This window comes from Lactuca virosa, chromosome 3 (assembly GCF_052849685.1).
Source record: "Lactuca virosa cultivar CGN04683 chromosome 3, Lactuca_virosa_CGN04683_v6, whole genome shotgun sequence".
NCBI classification, from domain to species: Eukaryota; Viridiplantae; Streptophyta; class Magnoliopsida; order Asterales; family Asteraceae; genus Lactuca; species Lactuca virosa.
In genome coordinates, this window is record NC_136428.1 from 308552140 (window position 1) to 308574559 (window position 22420).

Consider the following 22420-nt stretch of genomic DNA (forward strand, 5'->3'; position numbering starts at 1 on the left):
CAGACTGAAAGCAAGCATCACTGTACCCTACAACTCTCAAGTCCTCACTGCCACCGTAGGTACTTGAGGATATTCTTTACCGCAGTCCAGTGTGCCTTGCCAGGGTTCCCCTGATACCTGCTAACCATGCTCAAAGCAAAGGCTACATCAGGTCGAGTACACGTCATATCATACATGATCGATCCTACAGGTGAAGCATAAGGTATTCGACTCATTTATGCTATCTCAGCCTCAGTACTAGGGCTTTGTGTCTTACTCAATCTGGCATTACTCTGGATGGGTAACTCTCCTTTCTTGGAGTTATGTATGTTGAACCTTTTCAACACTTTGTCCACATAGGTGCTTTGACTAAGTCCAATTAGTCTTTTACTCATGTTTCTCAAAATGCTTATCCCTAGGATATAGGCAGCTTTTCCAAGGTCCTTCATAGCAAAACATTTCCCAAGCCAGGACTTTACTTCCTGCAGGATTGGGATGCCATTTCCTATGAGTAGTATGTCATCCACATACAGTACCAAAAAGCTGACTATACTCCCACTAGCCTTGATATAGACACAAGATTCATCTTCACTCCTTGAAAAGCCAAATTCTTTGACTTTCTCATCAAAGCAAAGATTCCATCTGCGAGGTGCCTGTTTTAATCCATAAATGGATTTCTCGAGCTTACACACTCTACTGGGGTACTCTGTACTGACAAAACCCTCTGGCTGAACCATGTAAACATCTTCAGCCAACTTTCCATTAAGGAAAGCGGTTTTTGACATCCATTTGCCATATTTCATAATCATGAAATGCAGCATTGGCTAACAGAACCCTAATAGACTTAATCTTGGCCACTGGTGAAAAGGTCTCATCATAATCAACTCCCGGAGTTTGAGAATAACCCTTTGCAACCAGTCGTGCCTTATAAGTGTGTACATTACCATCCATGTCGGTCTTCTTCTTGAAGATCCATTTGCACCCAACTATCTTACGATCAGGTACATTGTCAACCAAGTTCCAAACTTGATTGTCATACATGGACTGTATCTCGCTATCCATAGCCTCTTTCCATTTAGCAGCCTCAGGGCCTGCCATGGCTTCCGTGTAGCTGTTAGGCTCATCCAGATTTACCAGTGTGTTATCACTGATAAGTGTCTCACCTTGAGCAGTAATATGAAAACCATAATAATGCTCAGGTGCGTTCCTAACTCTGGTGGAACGCCTCAGAGGTATAGATTCTTCAGTCGGCTCAACAGGAGTTTCCTCCTCAGGTTGAGGGCTAGGGTTTGAGGTTCCTTCACCACTTGACTCTTGAATTTCCTCAAGGTCAATTTCCAACTACTTTCTCCTTGGCTCATGAATTCTCTCTCTCGAAAGAATCCTCTTCTTGCTACAAAGACCACATTATCACTGGGTCTGTAACCAAAGGATTTCTGTGGGTAGCCGATGAAAATACACCTTTCGCTTCGGGGTTCGAGCTTATCGTGAGTCTCGCATCTCACGAAAGCCTCGCAACCCCAAATCTTGATGTGGTCTAGATTGGGAACTTTTCCAGTCCACAACTCGTGAGGTGTTTCTGCAACCTTCTTTGTAGGGACTAGATTAAGGATATGGGCGGTAGTCTCTAAGGCATACCCCCAAAATGAGATTGGTAGCGAAGCTCGACTCATCATGGAACGAACCATGTCCAACAAGGTCCGATTGCGCCTCTCAGCTACACCATTCAACTGTGGTGTCCTAGGAGGTGTCAATTGTGAGACAATCCCACATTCCTTAAGATGGTCAAGGAACTCAATACTAAGATACTCACCACCACGATCGGATCGAAGCATCTTAATGTTCCTGCCCAACTGATTCTCCACTTCTTGCTTAAACTCTTTGAATTTCTCAAAGGTTTCTGACTTATGCTTGATTAGGTAGACATATCCATATCTACTAAAATCATCAGTAAAAGTCACATAGAACCGATTAGCATCTCTTGTGGCGGTTCTGAAGGGTCCACACACATCCGTGTGTATGAGGTCCAACAAACCTTCACCCCTAGCACAAGTGCCAGTAAAAGGTGACTTTGTCATTTTACCAAGCAAACAAGATTCACAGCTATCATCTGACTTTAGGTCAAATGACTCCAAGACTCCATCCTTTTGGAGTTGGCCTATGCGTTTCATGCTTACATGTCCAAGACGACAATGCCATAAGGATGCTTTATCTAAGCTAGTGGAAGAGTTAATACACAATACATTATTTCCTAGATTATCTACAACATATACAGTTTCATACACGCCATCACAAGGTAATGCTTTTAAATAAAGAACATTATTAAAGAAAGCATCAATACTACCATTATTATTATCAAAATAAAAGGTAAAACCTTGTTTATACAATGCATGAAAGGAAATAACATTTCTTGCCATTTTTGGCGAATAATAACATTTATTCAATTCTAATGTAAACCCACTATTTAGCACTAAGGAATAAACTCCTATCTTGGTGACAGGTGAAGCTTTCCTGTTTCCCATGATCAAGTTTATCTTTCCCTGCTCCACATTCTCACTTCTTTTTAGTCCCTGCAAATCACAACATATGTGAATACCACAACCTGTATCAAGGACCCAAGACTTAGAATGAGGTGAGTTATTAGACAATATAGTGTATATACCTGCATGGTCGGGTTTTACTTTCCCATCCTTCAAATCTTGCTGGTACTTTAGGCAGTTTCGCTTCCAGTGCGACTTTTCATGGCAATAGAAGCATTCAGCCTCATTAGGGTTAGCATAAGGAGTGACAAAACCTTTCATGGTTTTGCTTGAAGAGGAGCCTTCAAGGGTCTTACCCTTGGTACCCTTAGAAGGGTTCTTTCTCTTCCTCCCTTTGCCATGCCCGATTACCAAGACATTGGCCGTAGTTAGAGTAGGAGTAGGAGTAGTAACAACCGACTTACCCTTTAGACCACTTTCGGCGGTCTTCAAGAGTCCTTGAAGTTTGCTGAGGGTGACTTCTTCCTTGTTCATGTGATATGTCATGCGGAATTGATCATAACACGATGGCAAGGAGTGCAAAATGATGTCTATTGCTAACTCCTCAGGGAAGTTCACATTCAGCTTCAGTAAATGGTCCACATACCTTTGCATTTTCTGCATGTGGCCCGTGATGGGTTCACCATCCTTCATTCGGGTTGTTATCATGGAGGAGATTATTTCATATCGCTCTTGACGAGCACTTTGATGGTAGCGGTCCATCAAGTCCTGGTGCATCTCAAAAGGATAATAGTCCTCATAGGACTTTTGGAGCTCGGCTGTCATGGTGGCCATCATGATGCATGCCACTTTTGTAGCATCTCTTTCATGTACCTCATATTCAGCAAGCTCTTCAGGAGTAGCAGTTGGCTCGGGTACCTTCAGCTCCTTGTCGAGAACATATTCTTTGTTCTCATACCGAGTGACCATCCTGATGTTTCTGATTAAATCTGTAAATTTGGACCCATCAAAGATGACTCTCCCACAATGATTCATGAGAGAGAAGGAGCTAGTAGGGTTTGAGCCAAAAGCATTGTTATTGGAAGACATCTGAAAAGAAGAGGGAATAGATTAGATTAGATATAGAGATATTCCTTAACAAAACACCCAAATGTAATATTAAGGCTAGGACCCAACACAATATTTTCTAACTTAGAAGAGGGATGCCGTAATCTAAGCTATAAGATATTTGAAGGTAGGTGAATGACGATTCACCAATTTCCACCATGAAAAACGAAATATTTAATTAAGTTTTAATTGGTTTAGAAATTCCTAGATTCTTTGAGATTCATTGAACTTTCTTCAATGGCATGTTTCAATCTCGAGTGTGCGCTTCAAGTTTTGTGACTGGGATGCCGAGGATCACAAAACAAGGTGTGAAGTAACCATGCAAATTACTTGGTACCCTTAATGTATTACCCCTCAATCAATGTGCCGGTTAACCACACACGCTCCATCGATACTATGATAAACATTAAGTCACCCTTTACCTACCTTGTTAAGTTCAAGTTAGTGTGCCGGTTAACCACACACGCTCCACTAACGACTTAAACAAAGTGTAAAGTGTAATTTCATGGATTAGCACCTTATTCACATTTTCCTAAAATAACTAAGATTGGGAATTCAATAAAGTTTAGTTACTTTAGTATTATCATTATACTTTTAATGAGAATTTATAAGTCCTTATCCTACCCGTTCGGCTAACGACCCTCTACCGATCAAGGAAGCGGTTGGTGAGAGTGGACACCCATTAAGTTGCCATTTTATAGGCAACAACCTTATACCCCCCTTATAGACCGGCTTCGTGAATGAGGCGTACTAGCGGTAAGACGACTTGATCTTATACATATATAAATATTATTAAACTTATAATATTATAAAGTATAAGGGTTGAATTTTACCTTTTAAAATTCTAGGCGTTGGAACTAAAGTTTTTAATATGACTTTACATGTTCCAAAACTTGAGGGCAAGTTTTGTAAACTTTCAAAACTTTTCATTTCTCATAAGTTATGAGTTAATGGTTATTAAAAATGAAGACTCTTCATTTTTTGTAACCTATGTGTTCTTTTAATGGTTATTTATAAATGTGACTTTTGGTTATCCATAACTTAAGAACTAGTTATGGACTCCATTAAAACACATAAAGATCAAGAATTAATCTAATCAATTATTAGCACATAATTTCTATGATCTTCTAAACTCATATGTTTATGAATGTTCATATCAAAAATTTCAAGAATCGTAAGTACATATACAAAACTTGAAATTTTGATACGAGCTTTTGAACAAAACTTCGATTTTCAAGTTTTTTTTTTTTTTTTTTTTTTTTTTTTTGCATCAAGTATCAAATAAACAAACCAGGCTCTGATACCAGTGATGGGTTTTGAGCATTCTAACACTCCTATGGTGTACATGCAACCCTAGAAACCTTGGATCTATGTTTGACTAAGATACATGCAAATAATTATTTTTCCAAGGTTCTTATCCTAACTAGCATGGCATGGGGTACTTGAATCAAATAAAACTAGTAGAATTACTTACCTTGTAGTAGTAGTTGATTGCTTGGAGTTTGAGAGTCTGGCACCAATAATGTGGATGCCTCAAATGGAAGTCACAAATCACCACAAACTTGGAAACTTGAGAGAATAGTCACAAACTTCTTGAAATCGGCCCTCTTAGTTTACACACATCAACTAGTGTTATTTCAAGAACCAAAGCCTCCTTTATATAGTGTGGTGGATTAGGGTTACATCCATGTAAACCCTAATACCCATGTCTTTTCATTTCCATGAGATCCATGGGTTAAAGCTCCATGGAGTTTCCATGGACTTTCCATGCAAGCCTAGCCCATTCCAAATAAGCATTAGCCCACACTATATAAATACAAGAGCCCATATTTAATTAGTCATACTTTTGATCTCTAAATTAATTCTAAATTAATTATAGATCAACACTAATTAAATAATATGATTTTATATTAATATATTAGAACTTAAAATATATTAATAAATCATAACTTATACTATTCTCAAAAGATTATCCGTAAATTGTTCGGGTGAAGTGCAACCCAAATGGACTATGCCGGGTCGGGTCAAGTACATACCAAATATACTTATGGACTTAGACACTATCTCCAACAGTCTCCCACTTGGATAAGTCTAATAACTATAGTTGCAAGTATGACTTCAGGAACCGATCAGCAATCGTAGCTCTTAAAACTCTGTTGAACTATGAAGCGCCATTTTAGATAAGTGATCATATAATCCTCTGTTCTAGATATCAGCCGGACAAATACATGGAACATGGTCTTGCTTATTGTCCAGCATTTGTTTCCCGATTTCCGATTTGTTTGACATAGAACTTAACTAAACACATCAATTTAGCTCTGATCGGGCCCGGTACATAGGTCAAAACAAAATCATCGAGGGGCCCAGATATCGCTTCTAATTCTAGAAGGAACAGATAAACTTCGACTCATATGTTTGCTCTATTACTTGTTGGATTACACACAAAAGCACGGTTTATAACATCAAGTTACCAATGTGTTTTCGTGCAATCAATGCATAACCAACTCATAGGCAACAAATCATATCTCTAGGTTTCAAGACTTATATGATATTACCGTCTCACGATCACTCGAGATAAATTCCATGAAGTGATACAAGTGAGCGTGGGTTGAATCCAATACTCAAAACTTATGAGCACTCATGAGTGTTGTAGCCCCGCTTTGTCTAACATCTTAGACCTCTACAAGCCAACCCATGACAGTCTTGATTCATATCTACTTCCAACATATGACCGACTGTGGAGAGTTAGAATAATATGATATAAACCATAACATAATTATTCTGGAAGTCAAAACATGCAAAAAGAAATAATAGTAAACGATTGACAAGAGATAGCAACACTTTACTCATAAATAACAACTTTTATTTATCATCAAATGTCAATTACATTTTACAAATTTCAAGATTATCTAACTACTAAAGCTAATATCATCCTTCAGCCCTATGCTCCGAGCATGTTGGAGATGCTTAGCCCGAGTCAGTCCCTTCGTGAGGGGATCTGCTGGGTTCTCATCCAATGATACCCTCTTTGCCACGAGGATTCCTTCTTCTATTCGATGTCTGATGAAGTGATATTTTCTGTCAATGTGTCTGGATCTCCCATGATCTCTTGGTTCCCTGGCTAAGGCAACCGCACTATTGCTGTCACAGAAAATCTCCATTGGCTCCTTTATAGCTGGTACAACTCCAAGGTCTCCGATGAAGTTCTTTAGCCATATAGCCTCCTTTGCTGCCTCGCTTGCTGCTATATACTCTGATTCACAAGTGGAATCAGCCACTGTCTCCTGCTTGGAACTTTTCCAAGTAATTGCCCCTCCGTTTAGAGTAAAGACCCAGCCCGACTGAGAGCGGAAATTATCCCTATCAGTCTGAAAGCTAGCATCACTGTATCCTACAACTCTCAAGTCCTCACTGCCACCGACGGTAAGGACCCAGTCCTTAGTCCTCCGTAGGTACTTGAGGATATTCTTTACCGCAGTCCAGTGTGCCTTGCCAGGGTTCCCCTGATATCTGCTAACCATGCTCAAAGCAAAGGCTACATCAGGTCGAGTACACGTTATAGCATACATGATCGATCCTACAGCTGAAGCATAAGGTATTCAACTCATTTATGCTATCTCAGCCTCAGTACTAGGGCTTTGTGTCTTACTCAATCTGGCGTTACTCTGGATGGGTAACTCTCTTTTCTTGGAGTTATGCATGTTGAACCTTTTCAACACTTTGTCCACATAGGTGCTTTGACTAAGTCCAATTAGTCTTTTACTCATGTTTCTCAAAATCCTTATCCCTAGGATATAGGCAGCTTCTCCAAGGTCCTTCATAGCGAAACACTTCCCAAGCCAGGACTTTACTTCCTGTAGGGTTGGGATGTCATTTCCTATGAGTAGTATGTCATCCACATACAGTACCAAAAAGCTGACTATACTCCCACTAGCCTTGATATAGACACAAGATTCATCTTCACTCCTTGAAAAGCCAAATTCTTTGACTTTCTCATCAAAGCAAAGATTCCATCTATGAGGTGCCTGTTTTAATCCATAAATGGATTTCTCGAGCTTACACACTCTACTGGGGTACTCTGTACTGACAAAACCCTCTGGCTGAACCATGTAAACATCTTCAGCCAACTTTCCATTAAGGAAAGCGGTTTTGACATCCATTTGCCATATTTCATAATCATGAAATGCAGCATTGGCTAACAGAACCCTAATAGACTTAATCTTGGCCACTGGTGAAAAGGTCTCATCATAATCAACTCCCGGAGTTTGAGAATAACCCTTTGCAACCAATCGTGCCTTATAAGTGTGTACATTACCATCCATGTCGGTCTTCTTCTTGAAGCCAAAGTCATTTTCGTTAAAGAGTAGGTCTGGATCTTCAAACTCTTCAAGTAGAAAATCCACCGACTCGAAGCAAACTCAACCGAAAAATGTTTCAAAACCTAATTTTCAATGGGTGCCAAAATTAAAATCTGATCAGTCATCATCATCCTCTGTACCTGTTGAAAAAAAAATCAAAAAGAAAATTGAAAAAAGAATCTATGAAAGTTAAGGGTCAACCCAGGACTGTAATGACCTGGGTCCCTAAATCTAAATGATTCCGCTCATCGTGCAGGGACAGTTGCGGAGGAATGTTGTCAGACCCTGGTATGTCGACAACGGCTACTCCTGGCACATGACAGGAGATATCTTCCAATTGCACGACATTCAGACATTTAATGGGGGATATGTCTCCTTCGCGGGCGGAGAAGGCGGAAAAATAACGCAAAAAGGAACGGTGACGAACGGAGTGCTTAGTTTTGAGAATGTCAACTATGCTCCTGAGTTGAAGCACAGTCTGCTGAGCGTTTCTCAAATCTGTGACAAGGGTTTCTCAACACACTTCACCGATAAAGAATGTCTAATCTTAAAGCCAAACATTGTCATTCCGGAGGAGTGGATTCTTGTCAAATCTAAGCGGGATGGGAATGCCTATATTATCGACATGAACAGTAATGTACCCGATGAAGTCACTTGTCTCTTTTCCAGAGTCTCAGAACAAAACGCAATGTTGTCGCATCGTCGACTTGGCCATGCAAATGCAAAGAACCTAAACCGGCTTGCTAAGAACGAAATGGTCCGCGGTCTTCTTGTCAGAGATTTTATAACTTTTGAAAAATGTGTTTCCTGCGCTCAAGGCAAACACCATCGGAAACCACATCTGCCAAAGCAGGTCAACTCCATCAATCATGTGACAACCGTCAAATTTCGGTCAAGTCAAAGTCAAACAAAGTCAACAAGTCAAACCGGTCAACTCCAATAACCCTTGTATGTTAGGGTTTACGTTATGTAATCACTATACAATTCGCTATTTTAATGAGAAATCATCATTTGGAAAGTTCATGTGTTTGATTTTCCTTAGCCTTAACAGTGCTAAACAACGAACCAAAGCGATAAAACACTATTGCACAATCATCGGGATTGTGTAGGACACTAAATCATGGCTTAAAGGGGGTTTATGGACCTTGCGTTGCGAAGCCGGACACTCAAAAAGATCACAAACGAAACCTCTCTCAATCTCTTTCACTCAATCTCTCTCTATTAAAATCTCTCCCAAATCTCTCCCGAATCTCTCTCAAAAGTTACTTTAACTTTTTGTAATCATTTGGGTCATCTCGACCCTTAACCGGGTCAAAAACCGCTTGAAACGGGGTAAAAACGGGTGAAATAGCCCTAAGGAACCCAAAACCCTCCTATTAGAAGCTTCTCAGCATGCGAGACCAAAGCCTCTTAGCATGCGAGACCGAAGCCAAAGCCAGCATGACAGACCGAAGCCGAAACTACCGAGACAGAAGCCTCGCATGCGAGCCTGCTGGTACGAAGCCTCGCACCTTCGGCCCCATGCGAGAGGTCTCGCAGATAGCTTGTTTTTCCCGGTTTTCGACTACGACTTCGTTTTAACTTCGTTTTTCATTATTTTAACGTGGGATTTTCACCCAAAACTTTATTTTATAAACTAAGGCCCCAAAATATATAAATCCCCAGGGTTTTTATAAAAATATATTAAAAGAATTAGTGGTTGAACTAATTATTGAAGGAATATTTGCTTTTCCTTAATTTATGGCAAAAGCAAACCACCACCACCTCACTCTATGATCAGCCACTCTTTCCCACTACTCCTTGTCACCTTAGTGGAACTTTACACCCAATCTCCAGCTCTTCCCACGTTCTAAGAGCTGGAGAATTGGTCATCTCTCCTCATTCTCATTAACTTCTTTCATTCTACACTTAGCAACCAAAGAACACTCTCCAAAATTCTCTCATCTTTTCTCTCAACTTCAAGAACTTCAAGGCTTTCTCCAGGGATTTCTTTCTTCAATTAGTAAGTATCTTCATCATTCATATAATTATTACACTCCATTCTACTCAAACCATTGATATCTTACACAAATTCCATCTTATTCGGTGTTAGATTCTCGAATCATCAAGACATCTTCTTAGTGTTCTTAGAACACTTCCTCTCTCTTACTTTCATCTACTGAAACCATATAGGGTGAGTTCATACCCCTACATTTACATGTTTTCTTAAGTTTTAAGGGGGGAATACAAGTAAAATCATCAAGAACACAATTAAACTTTTTCTAACAGATTACATCAGAAAAGATGGACTTTAATCACAGACTGTTTTGGTCAACTTAAATATTTTAGTTTTCAAAACTGTTCCAGGTGCAAGTATTTCAAACTCTTAGCTTTAAAATGGCTACTTGCACATCTCCATATGATGTTTCTACAATTTATGGTGATTTTTACAAAACTGCCTATGATTTTAGAGGCAAACCCGGACCAGCCTGTGATTTTGGACATTTTGACCTCTGTTAGAGATAACTAAAAATCATGATAAAATTTATGAACAAACTAGACTCATATTCCAAACTCTCATAATTTGTGGATTTGGATTTGGAGCTTTGATGATTTTTCTATAAATTTTCTAAGAACAGTAACAGAAACTGTATTCAACGAAAAGTTGCTGTCAATTTCATTTCACCTTGTAACATGTTGAGCAAGGTGTATATCTTTATGTGATTATATGTTATTGCAATATATGACATTTTATCTTAATATTTAGACACACATCAGTTTACAAATGGATTTGGACATATAAAATATAAAGAATAAGAAGTGATTATAATCAAAGTACAACCGATACATTCAAACATTTAATAAACTATTTTGAATATAGTTTGCATACATTACTACGTACTACCCTTGGTTGATAAACTATAATAGGTATAGTTTATGATACATTACATAACACATACATTTAAATAGGGTACATTTATACAAAGGATATTTTCATTAAGCAAGGTACGGCCATACGGTACCAAGTTTTCATAACACGTAATTCCGTTAATGACTTTGTGAGACATTTACTTCAAATTACCATTAAGTCCTGTATTGTAACCAGAGTCTCCTTGAGGGAGAGCATGATAGTTGTGTATAGATCTATATTGGGTTTGACAAACCCACACCTAAACTGTATGCAACAGTTAGACCGATAGGTCTGGGGTGACAAATGTCATAACATTTCCGACGCCTGAAGAACGTCATTTCAGGCCAACTAGGTCATAGCATGGTTATAATAACTCACATGTGGTATTAACAAACATAGAATTTACGGGGATTTCACTAAAATCAAACGAGTTTATGTCGATTTAAACTTGCATTGTTTTACTATAAGGAACGAACACTACTTGTACATTTCGGTCTTTGGGTTTTAAGACTACATTTACACATTAAGGAAAATATTGGATTTTCTGGAACGAACACTACTTTTACAAGAAAAGGCTTTAATAAACTCACATAAAGTATTCATGAATATTGGAATTTACGGGAACTTCATTAAAATTAAACGAGTTTATGTCGATTTAAACTTACATTATTTATTATAAGTAAGAAAAGTTACTTATACATTTCGGTCTTTGGATTTAAGACTACATATACATTTTAAGGAAAATATTGGATTTTCTAAAACAAATAATACTTTTATAAACGAAAGGCTTTTAATAATACTAAACAAAAGCTTATGAACTCACCAACCTTTGTGTTGACACTTTTTCAAACAACTTGTATTCTCAGGAAATCATTAAACAGGTAACCAAGTGCATTTGAGGATGGGACGCTAAGGCGTCTACTATTTCATATTTTGTCAACATAATGCAATTGATTCGTAAACATGTAATTCATACAATGATGTAACTTTTTCAATTATATATATGTTGGTTGGGTTTGCTTGAATTACTATTACAATTGTTGTTATGATACTATACATGAAGTCCTCCACCCCCGGACGTTTCCGCCATCCTTGGTTTGGGGGTGTGACAGATTGGTATCAGAGCAATGTTTATAGTGAACTCAGTATATCGAACCACATAAGATATACAAACTATAAACACCTTTGGGACTGAAAGTCTCTGATTGAACATTTTCAAATGACTATAGTTTTAGAAAGTGAATGGTTTCTTATTAAAAGTATAAATACATGCATACATGCTCACATAGTGTCATAACTAGAAGAACATAAAGTAAAAGAAGAGGAGTTGTACATTATGGGTATGCCTTGGTATATGTAAATCAAGTCTGGGAAGGATATAGCCTGATCAACTATATCTGTTCGAGGAGTGACTTGCATATACTGGGGGATAGTCATAATGGGCAACAAATCTAACAACCTAACTACACCCTACAGGGAATACTTTAAGAATCGAATCTAAACAGCTAAAAATACTATAGGAGTATTTGGTGATACTATAACCAACTTATGTGAAAACTAAAGACCTCTATTAGTTGGCCTATGATAACTGAGTGCATACACCAAGGTTATACATAATTAAAGATATTATAGACTCAAAATCTATGACTATTGCTCTACTTCCTGTTCCTTGTTTGGTTGTGGACTTAGAGTAGAGTCATTTATTCGAAAGTCTATTCTATCTCAAATTATGTATAACTGATATGCACTACGTGATTATAGACGTAACTAATAAGGATCACCCCTATAAGTAATTATAGGATTAGGCGTCTATTAATTATCTCTTCTACCCCTATTCTCGCACGAGCAACATGATGTGTAAATTTTAACGCCCGTACAAAACCTACTTCTACCCACTACCATAACTCCGTCTCCAAGACGTTAACAGAAACACCAAGAATAGTTCACTAAAGTGCGAAATTATACATGTGTATATAAATGGTAAGGATATTTACTAAAAGGTTTATCAATGAAATAGGCATGCATTTTATTTCATTGAATCTCACTACTTGGTATTACAAACAATTTACAACTGGTAACTCTAAGATTCTTTAGGTGTACCTCGAAGTTATGTGTAATTAAGAAATGATTGACCTAGAAATGGTGAGTCCGCCTTAGGACCTGTTCCTTGTTTGGTTGTAGACTTAGGGTAGACTCATTAGGATCAACAGTCTAATAAAATTTTAATTACACATAACTGGGGGCATGTCAAGTGAATCTTAGGAGTGGATCAGACATGGAACAAATTACAAGATTATAATCAAGTTATTCCTACTAAATTCATAAGTCTATTTATATAGACCTCTGGTATAGAGTCGTCAGCCTAGTCGTGTCGGGAATCTAGAATATGGCTAAATACATAATACAAACTATAATACCCAAATTATACAAAATTTTCTGCATTAAAAATCAATAGACAAATACATAAAATGAAACTAAAAAGGGTATCAAACTATCAAGAGAAAAACACATACAATGTAGATTAAAATCCACTAATTATAACAAAATGGCTAAGGATTGTTAAGTCCTCTCTTCTTATAAATAGCTTTGAAGCAAGCTTGCATAAGCTTCTTTGTTCTTTCTGTCAATTCCATACCTGGCAATTTCTCCATCATCTTCTTGTGCCCTTCTAACGTCTCTATCTCCTCCTTTAATCCCAACTCCTAATTTTTTTTAAAAGGTAGATGCAATATATTTTTCATGTGAGTTCACAAAATTTACAATGAGTTAAGTTTATATAAATATAAATCAGGAAATCGTAGTAAATCAATTGATTTGATGTGGCATATGCCTAGGACCTATGTTTAGTTATAAAGAAACTAACAATTAAAATTTTAGAAAATACCAAAACTACTTTGGTTACCAAGTGCATGAATAATGTATAGAAGGTTATTATCATAATTTACCTTGGCATTTTCAATGAGGGATTGAACGCTCTTAAGTTTTCTATGAGGCCATCTGTTTATGTTTAGCTCTCTGCAAACTTATCCCTAGTTCCTTTGCTGCCATGATTATCGGCATCTCAAAGTACTTCTCTATATCTTCAAACTCCAATGGTCTCAATCTCTTTGCCACCTTCCGGCCACCGTGATCAGTGGTGGCAGCACTAGAACTACATGTAGCCTCACCATCGGATTTACAGTCTTCACTGAAACTAACCAATGGTAAATTACCATCCTCCCAACAATCCCATAAGCTTATATCTTCAAGGGGATCAAGATCGTGAAACTCATTTCTAGAAATGATGTTTTCATCTTTGTTAAGTACTGTGGAAACGTTCTGATCGAGCACTTCATGCAATTTTTCCGACAACTCGTAATCATGATGGTTGAGCATGTCACCACTACAAAAATCCAAAAAAAAAAAAACTCAAGATAATCAAATCCAACACGATGAAAGACTCTTTTTGATCACTACAAATCCAAACCATGTTTTGATCAATGTCGACAAAATCACTTTTCTGTGCGTAAGATGGTGTAATGAGTGACGTTTATATATACCTGAAAAGATCTTGATGATCAAATTACTGAAACCAATCGAGGTCATCTATGGGGTTTTGATGATCTGCAGGTGGATCCATTTGTGAGGGAGAAGTTAAAAGTCGCGGTAAGAATGTGATGATTTATATAAGTAAAGTGGGAGAAATAATTAATAGCAAATTGTTGGGAATGCAACAAAACAAGTTAAGCACTTCTGAAAAATTGATAAATGATTTCGGTAACACTCGCGGAATATAAACTAGTGAAAATTACAAATGAAATTGAATATATATAGTCTATGATGTTATGGTTATTGTGTATCTAACAAATGAAGAGAAAATGAATATATATATTCTTTGAGCCGTAACCTTCTTCTTCAATTCACACACATATACGTATATGTTGCTGCAAATTATGACTTGTGTGCCTCATGCATTTAATGCATCACATGCCTACTGCATATTCTTGACTTTGAAGCTATGTACCAGTTTCCAATTTCCCCAGTAGCACAATTTTCATTAGAAAGTAGTCCAAGTCTTCACACATGAACCAGTTATAAAGTACTCCAAGTCTTCACACATGCAAATTATGACTTGTGTGTCGCTATAGGTATGTCGTTGGCTCTTGTTAAAAACCTATAGCGACAAAAAGTCATCGTAATAGATTAAACCTGTGGTGACGACAAGTCGTCGCTATAGGTAACTAATAAAACTTTATTTTTTTACCCCGAAAATATGATTGACAAAATCTATCCGACGAGACCCTCGTGATACCTTATGACGAAATTGAAATCAACGAGAGTCTCCACTTCGTGGAAGAACCGGTAGAAATCATGGATCGAGAGATCAAAAGAACAAAGCAATGTCGTATTCCCATTGTGAAGGTCCGCTGGAACGCTAAATGAGGACCCGAATTCACCTGGGAACGCGAGGATCAGATGACACAAAAGTATCCACATCTCTTCCCAAACTCTTGAAATCCCAGTCAAAATGAAAATTTCGGGACGAAATTCCTTCTATCGGGGGGATGATGTGACAACCGTCAAATTTCGGTCAAGTCAAAGTCAAACAAAGTCAACAAGTCAAACCGGTCAACTCCAATAACCCTTGTATGTTAGGGTTTACGTTATGTAATCACTATACAATTCGCTATTTTAATGAGAAATCATCATTTGGAAAGTTCATGTGTTTGATTTTCCTTAGCCTTAACAGTGCTAAACAACGAACCAAAGCGATAAAACACTATTGCACAATCATCGGGATTGTGTAGGACACTAAATCATGGCTTAAAGGGGGTTTATGGACCTTGCGTTGCGAAGCCGGACACTCAAAAAGATCACAAACGAAACCTCTCTCAATCTCTTTCACTCAATCTCTCTCTATTAAAATCTCTCCCAAATCTCTCCCGAATCTCTCTCAAAAGTTACTTTAACTTTTTGTAATCATTTGGGTCATCTCGACCCTTAACCGGGTCAAAAACCGCTTGAAACGGGGTAAAAACGGGTGAAATAGCCCTAAGGAACCCAAAACCCTCCTATTAGAAGCTTCTCAGCATGCGAGACCGAAGCCTCTCAGCATGCGAGATCGAAGCCGAAGCCAGCATGACAGACCGAAGCCGAAACTACCGAGACAGAAGCCTCGCATGCGAGCCTGCTGGTACGAAGCCTCGCACCTTCGGCCCCATGCGAGAGGTCTCGCAGATAGCTTGTTTTTCCCGGTTTTCGACTACGACTTCGTTTTAACTCCGTTTTTCATTATTTTAACGTGGGATTTTCACCCAAAACTTTATTTTATAAACTAAGGCCCCAAAATATATAAATCCCCAGGGCTTTTATAAAAATATATTAAAAGAATTAGTGGTTGAACTAATTATTGAGGGAATATTTGCTTTTCCTTAATTTATGGCAAAAGCAAACCACCACCACCTCACTCTATGATCAGCCACTCTTTCCCACTACTGCTTGTCACCTTAGTGGACCTTTACACCCAATCTCCAGCTCTTCCCACGTTCTAAGAGCTGGAGAATTGGTCATCTCTCCTCATTCTCATTAACTTCTTTCATTCTACACTTAGCAACCAAAGAACACTCTCCAAAATTCTCTCATCTTTTCTCTCAACTTCAAGAACTTCAAGGCTTTCTCCAGGGATTTCTTTCTTCAATTAGTAAGTATCTTCATCATTCATATAATTATTACACTCCATTCTACTCAAATCATTGATATCTTACACAAATTCCATCTTATTCGGTGTTAGATTCTCGAATCATCAAGACATCTTCTTAGTGTTCTTAGGTTGAACACTTCCTCTCTCTTACTTTCATCTACTGAAACCATATAGGGTGAGTTCATACCCCTACATTTACATGTTGTCTTAAGTTTTAAGGGGGGAATACAAGTAAAATTATCAAGAACACAATTAAACTTTTTCTACCAGATTACATCAGAAAAGATGGACTTTAATCACAGACTGTTTTGGTCAACTTAAATATTTTAGTTTTCAAAACTGTTCCAGGTGCAAGTAGTTCAAACTCTTAGCTTTAAAATGGCTACTTGCACATCTCCATATGATGTTTCTACAATTTATGGTGATTTTTACAAAACTGCCTATCATTTCAGAGGCAAACCCGGACCAGCCTGTGATTATGGACATTTTGACCTCTGTTAGAGATCACTAAAAATCATGATAAAATTTATGAAAAAACTAGACTCATATTCCAAACTCTCATAATTTGTGGATTTGGATTTGGAGCTTTGATGATTTTTCTATAAATTTTCTAAGAACAGTAACAGAAACTGTATTCAACGAAAAGTTGCTGTCAATTTCATTTCACCTTGTAACATGTTGAGCAAGGTGTATATCTTTATGTGATTATATGTTATTGCAATATATGACATTTTATCTTAATATTTAGACACACATCAGTTTACAAATGGATTTGGACATATAAAATATAAAGAATAACAGGTGATTATAATCAAAGTACAACCGATACATTCAAACATTTAATAAACTATTTTGAATATAGTTTGCATACATTACTACGTACTACCCTTGGTTGATAAACTATAATAGGTATAGTTTATGATACATTACATAACACATACATTTAAAAAGGGTACATTTATACAAAGGATATTTTCATTAAGCAAGGTACGGCCATACGGTACCAAGTTTTCATAACACGTAATTCTGTTAATGACTTTGTGAGACATTTACTTCAAATTACCATTAAGTCCTGTATTGTAACCAGAGTCTCCTTGAGGGAGAGCGTGATAGTTGTGTATAGATCTATATTGGGTTTGACAAACCCACACCTGAACTGCATGCAACAGTTAGACCAATAGGTCTGGGGTGACAAATGTCATAACATTTCCGACGCCTGAAGAACGTCGTTTCAGGCCAACTAGGTCATAGCATGGTTATAATAACTCACATGTGGTATTAACAAACATAGAATTCACGGGGATTTCACTAAAATCAAACGAGTTTATGTCGATTTAAACTTGCATTGTTTTACTATAAGGAACGAACACTACTTGTACATTTCGGTCTTTGGGTTTTAAGACTACATTGACACATTAAGGAAAATATTGGATTTTCTGGAACGAACACTACTTTTACAAGAAAAGGCTTTAATAAACTCACATAAAGTATTAATGAATATTGGAATTTACGGGAACTTCATTAAAATTAAACGAGTTTATGTCGATTTAAACTTACATTATTTATTATAAGTAAGAAAAGTTACTTATACATTTCGGTCTTTGGATTTAAGACTACATATACATTTTAAGGAAAATATTGGATTTTCTAAAACAAATAATACTTTTATAAACGAAAGGCTTTTAATAATACTAAACAAAAGCTTATGAACTCACCAACCTTTGTGTTGACACTTTTTCAAACAACTTGTATTCTCAGGAAATCATTAAACAGGTAACCAAGTGCATTTGAGGATGGGACGCTAAGGCGTCTACTATTTCATATTTTGTCAACATAATGTAATTGATTCGTAAACATGTAATTCATACAATGATGTAACTTTTTCAATTATATATATGTTGGTTGGGTTTGCTTGAATTACTATTACAATTGTTGTTATGATACTATACATGAAGTCCTCCACCCCCGGACGTTTCCGCCATCCTTGGTTTGGGGGTGTGACAAATCAGGTGCTTCAGTTGTTACACATGGACTTGTTTGGTCCGGTCAACGTTCTCAACATCAACCGAAATTCGTATTGTCTCGTTGTGATAGACGATTTCTCTCGTTTCACGCGGGTCTTCTTTCTGTCCAACAAAGCTGGGATCGCTGACCTCATCAAAAAGTTTATTGTAATGATCGAGAACCAAACCAACCACCAAGTGAAAGCGCTACGCACAGATAATGGAACAGAGTTCAAGAACGTTGTTCTTGATCATTTTTGCGCTGAGAAGGGTATTGTGCGTCAGTATAGTTCTGTTCGGACACCCCAACAAAATGGTGTTGCTGAGCGGAGGAATCGGACGCTACAAGACGCCGCAAGGACGATGCTATGTGATTCTAAACTTCCAGTCTTCTTTTGGGCAGAGGCGATCAACACAACTTGCTACGTTCAAAATCGTGTCCTGATCAACATAGCCCAGATGAAAACACCGTATGAGATCTCTATGGACACAAGCCTTCTGTCAGCCATTTCCGAGTATTTGGCTGCCCTTGCACCCTTCTCCACTTGGAATCCAACCCAAAATTCAATGCAAAAGCCGATGATTGTTACTTTGTCGGTTACGCTGCTCGTACTGCTTACTGGGTATACAACAAGAAGACGAAACAAATAGTGGAGTCTTTTGATGTTCGCTGGCTTGAAGAGAATGAAACGGACGCTAGGGTGGGTCCAGATTGGTTATTTGACTACACATCGCTATTCAAATCTTTTTGTGTGTCGTCTAATAACCAAGCTGGGTCTACCTCTTGCTCGAAGACTATTATTGAAGACGAAGATGATGAGGTTGTCTACAGACCACCATTGGTTTCTGCTACTGATCCTCCGGTGGAGTCTACTGTTCTAATTGCTTCTCCTGAGTCCTCAACACAACGATCTGCTCCAGATGCTGATGCTACTCCTCTAACTCCGGTCGAAAGAGAGTTCATGATCCAAGATGCTTCCGCTGTCACTCAAAATCTGATGGACCTTCTCTTTCCCGATCAAATCGCTGATGAGTTTGTAGCAAATCCACCAAACGAAGCTGGTACATCTACCGTGGATTCTTCAGCAGATGAAGGAGTTGTTAATATTCATACTCTTCCCGTTTCTCTCAATGACATTAGTCACGAAATCCTCTCTCGCATACAACGCGATCACCCGATAGAGAACGTTATTGGCCAGCTAGGCGACGGAGTTCAAACGAGAAGCCAGGGTGGAGACGTCAACACATGTCTCTATTCTTGTTTCATTTCTCAAATAGAGCCCAAGAACGTCGAAATGGCTTTGAATGAGCCTAGCTGGGAGGATGTCATGCATGACGAGCTCAATCAATTCGAAAAGCTCGGGGTTTGGAAGTTGGTGGAGCTGCCTAAAGGCAAGAAATCTCTCGACACCAGATGGGTATTTCGTAACAAGCAGGACGATTCGGGTGTCATTGTCCGTAATAAGGCGAGATTGGTAGTCCGTGGGTTCAGGCAAATTGAAGGTCTTGATTATACAGAAGTCTATGCTCCGGTGGCGCGCTTGGAGGCCATTCGTATCTTCCTCGCCTATGCTTCCTACATGAACTTTACCGTATACCAAATGGACGTCAAGACGGCTTTCCTGTACGGCAAGGTGAAGGAGGAGATTTATGTTGACCAACCTCCTAGGTTTGTTAACTCAAAACTTCCCAACCATGTCTACTAGTTAGACAAGGCTTTGTATGGGCTGCATCAAGCTCCTAGAGCCTGGTATGCTACCCTAACACAGCACTTGCTCAATCATGGCTACTCACGCGACACTATCGATCAGACCCTATTCATCAAGCATGTCGGTGTGGACCAGATTCTTGTCCAAATATACGTGGACGATATCATTTTCGAGTCGACAAGTCCTCAGCTATGCAAGGAGTTCGAGGACGTCATGAAAAAGCGGTTCGAGATGAGTTCATTGGGGGAGATGACCACGTTTTTGGGGCTTCAGGTCAAACAATCTTCAGCCGGAATCCTGATTCATCAAGCCAAATATGTGGATGATATGCTCGAGAAGTTCGGGTTCAGAGACGCCAAACCTGCCTTGACGCCCATTGCGGAGAGACCACTGCTGACTCCTGATCTTGAAGGCGATTCCGTAGATCAAACGTACTACAGATCGATGATCGGATCGATGATGTATCTGACTGCAAGTCGCCCAGACATTATGTTTGCGGTCTGTCAATGTGTGCGCTACCAGGCTAATCCTAAACTGTCTCATATTATTGCTGTTAAAAGGATTTTTTGGTACCTCAAAGGCAGTCCAAAACTGGGTCTTTGGTATCCGAAAAATTCTGAATTTGATCTTTATGCTTTTGCAGACAGCAATTACGGAGGCTGCGAGCTTGACAGGAAATCGACTTCAGGCGGATGTCAATTTCTAGGAGATAGGCTGGTGTCTTGGCAATGCAAGAAGCAGAATACTGTCTCGACCTCAACAGCAGAAGCAAAATACGTAGCTGTGTTTGCCTGTTGTTCTCAAGTCATATGGATCCAACATCAGTTGTTGGATTACGGTTTGAACTTTCAAGAAACCCCTATATTCTGTGATAATGAGGTTGCGATCCAAATTGCTAAAAATCCGGTCCAGCACTCAAAAACCAAGCACATCGACATCAAAGTTCATTTTATCAGAGATTGTTATGAGCGCTCGCTCATTCGGCTAGAACAGGTTCCCACTGCTAATAATGTGGCGGATCTGTTCAGCAAGCCGTTTAATAAAGCTCGATTCGATGTGCTGGTAAACTTTTTTAAAATGATTCGCTTTGAGGATTAATTTTTGTTTAGGTTAGTTTAAATTTGCGCATTTTAATTTCATTCTCACCCATGCACAAATTTAGGGGGAGAAATAAACAAAAAGCAAACAAAAATTAGAAAATTAAAAATCCAAAAACATTAGAAAAACAAGAAAAATCAAAAAATATTACTGAGAAGTGATGTGATGGGAAGTGATATCAGCTTGTGATAACAGACAATCTGAGTCTGTGTAAAGTACCAAAGCTAAATTGTCTAGGCTCTGTGTTCGATGCACTGGTAGGCACGAAAAATTTAATGGACTTGACTAGGTGCAGATGAACTTAAGGAATCTAGAGACTTGATAAATTCTGACCTAGATAGTTCCATTTAGCCTGACAATACGACGCTTGGGTAGGTTGAGCAGAGAGATATACACGAGAATCCACCAGTCACATTAAAGAATCTGTATCTAGAACCGTGGTTTAACTTTTCCTCGATGTACGGATTATGTCCTTAATTCCGATATTGACGGGGCGACTGGGGAATTCCGATAAATTAGGTCTGTAGAAAATTATTTTCTTTCTTTCCTACTGTTAGTCATATGTTGCCTCCTCTGTGTGATCGAAAGATCCGACCTGGACTGCAACATATGCAAATCTGTCTCTCTGCATCTTCTATCTATGCTATTCTTTCTACCTGTTAGCCATATGTTGTCTCCTTTGCGTGATTAACAATCCAACCTGGTACACAGCATATGCAACCTTCTACTTCTCAATCCCTCTGAAAGTCTAGTCAGTCATATGTTTCACTCTCTGCGTGATTGAAAGATCCGACCTGAGTGTACATCATATGTATTCTAAATCTATCCTTTCTATGAATAATAGTCTGCTCACCTAAAGTAAGGAGTATCTCGGAAGTTCTTGATTATTGGGGTATGTCAGGAAGCGGGAAACATGTTCTAGTACATCTAAAATTGAACAATTCTAGATTGTCTGTAGATCTCACTGCTTAATTTAGGTGGACAACAATATCCTTGATCGTCGTCAGATAAGTGGTCCTTTGGTTTTTATCTAGTAACTTAGGATCAATATGTACTGTCACTGATAGCATTCCTAAAATTTGTCACAATTTTCCGTGCTTAAGTGGATCACAATAC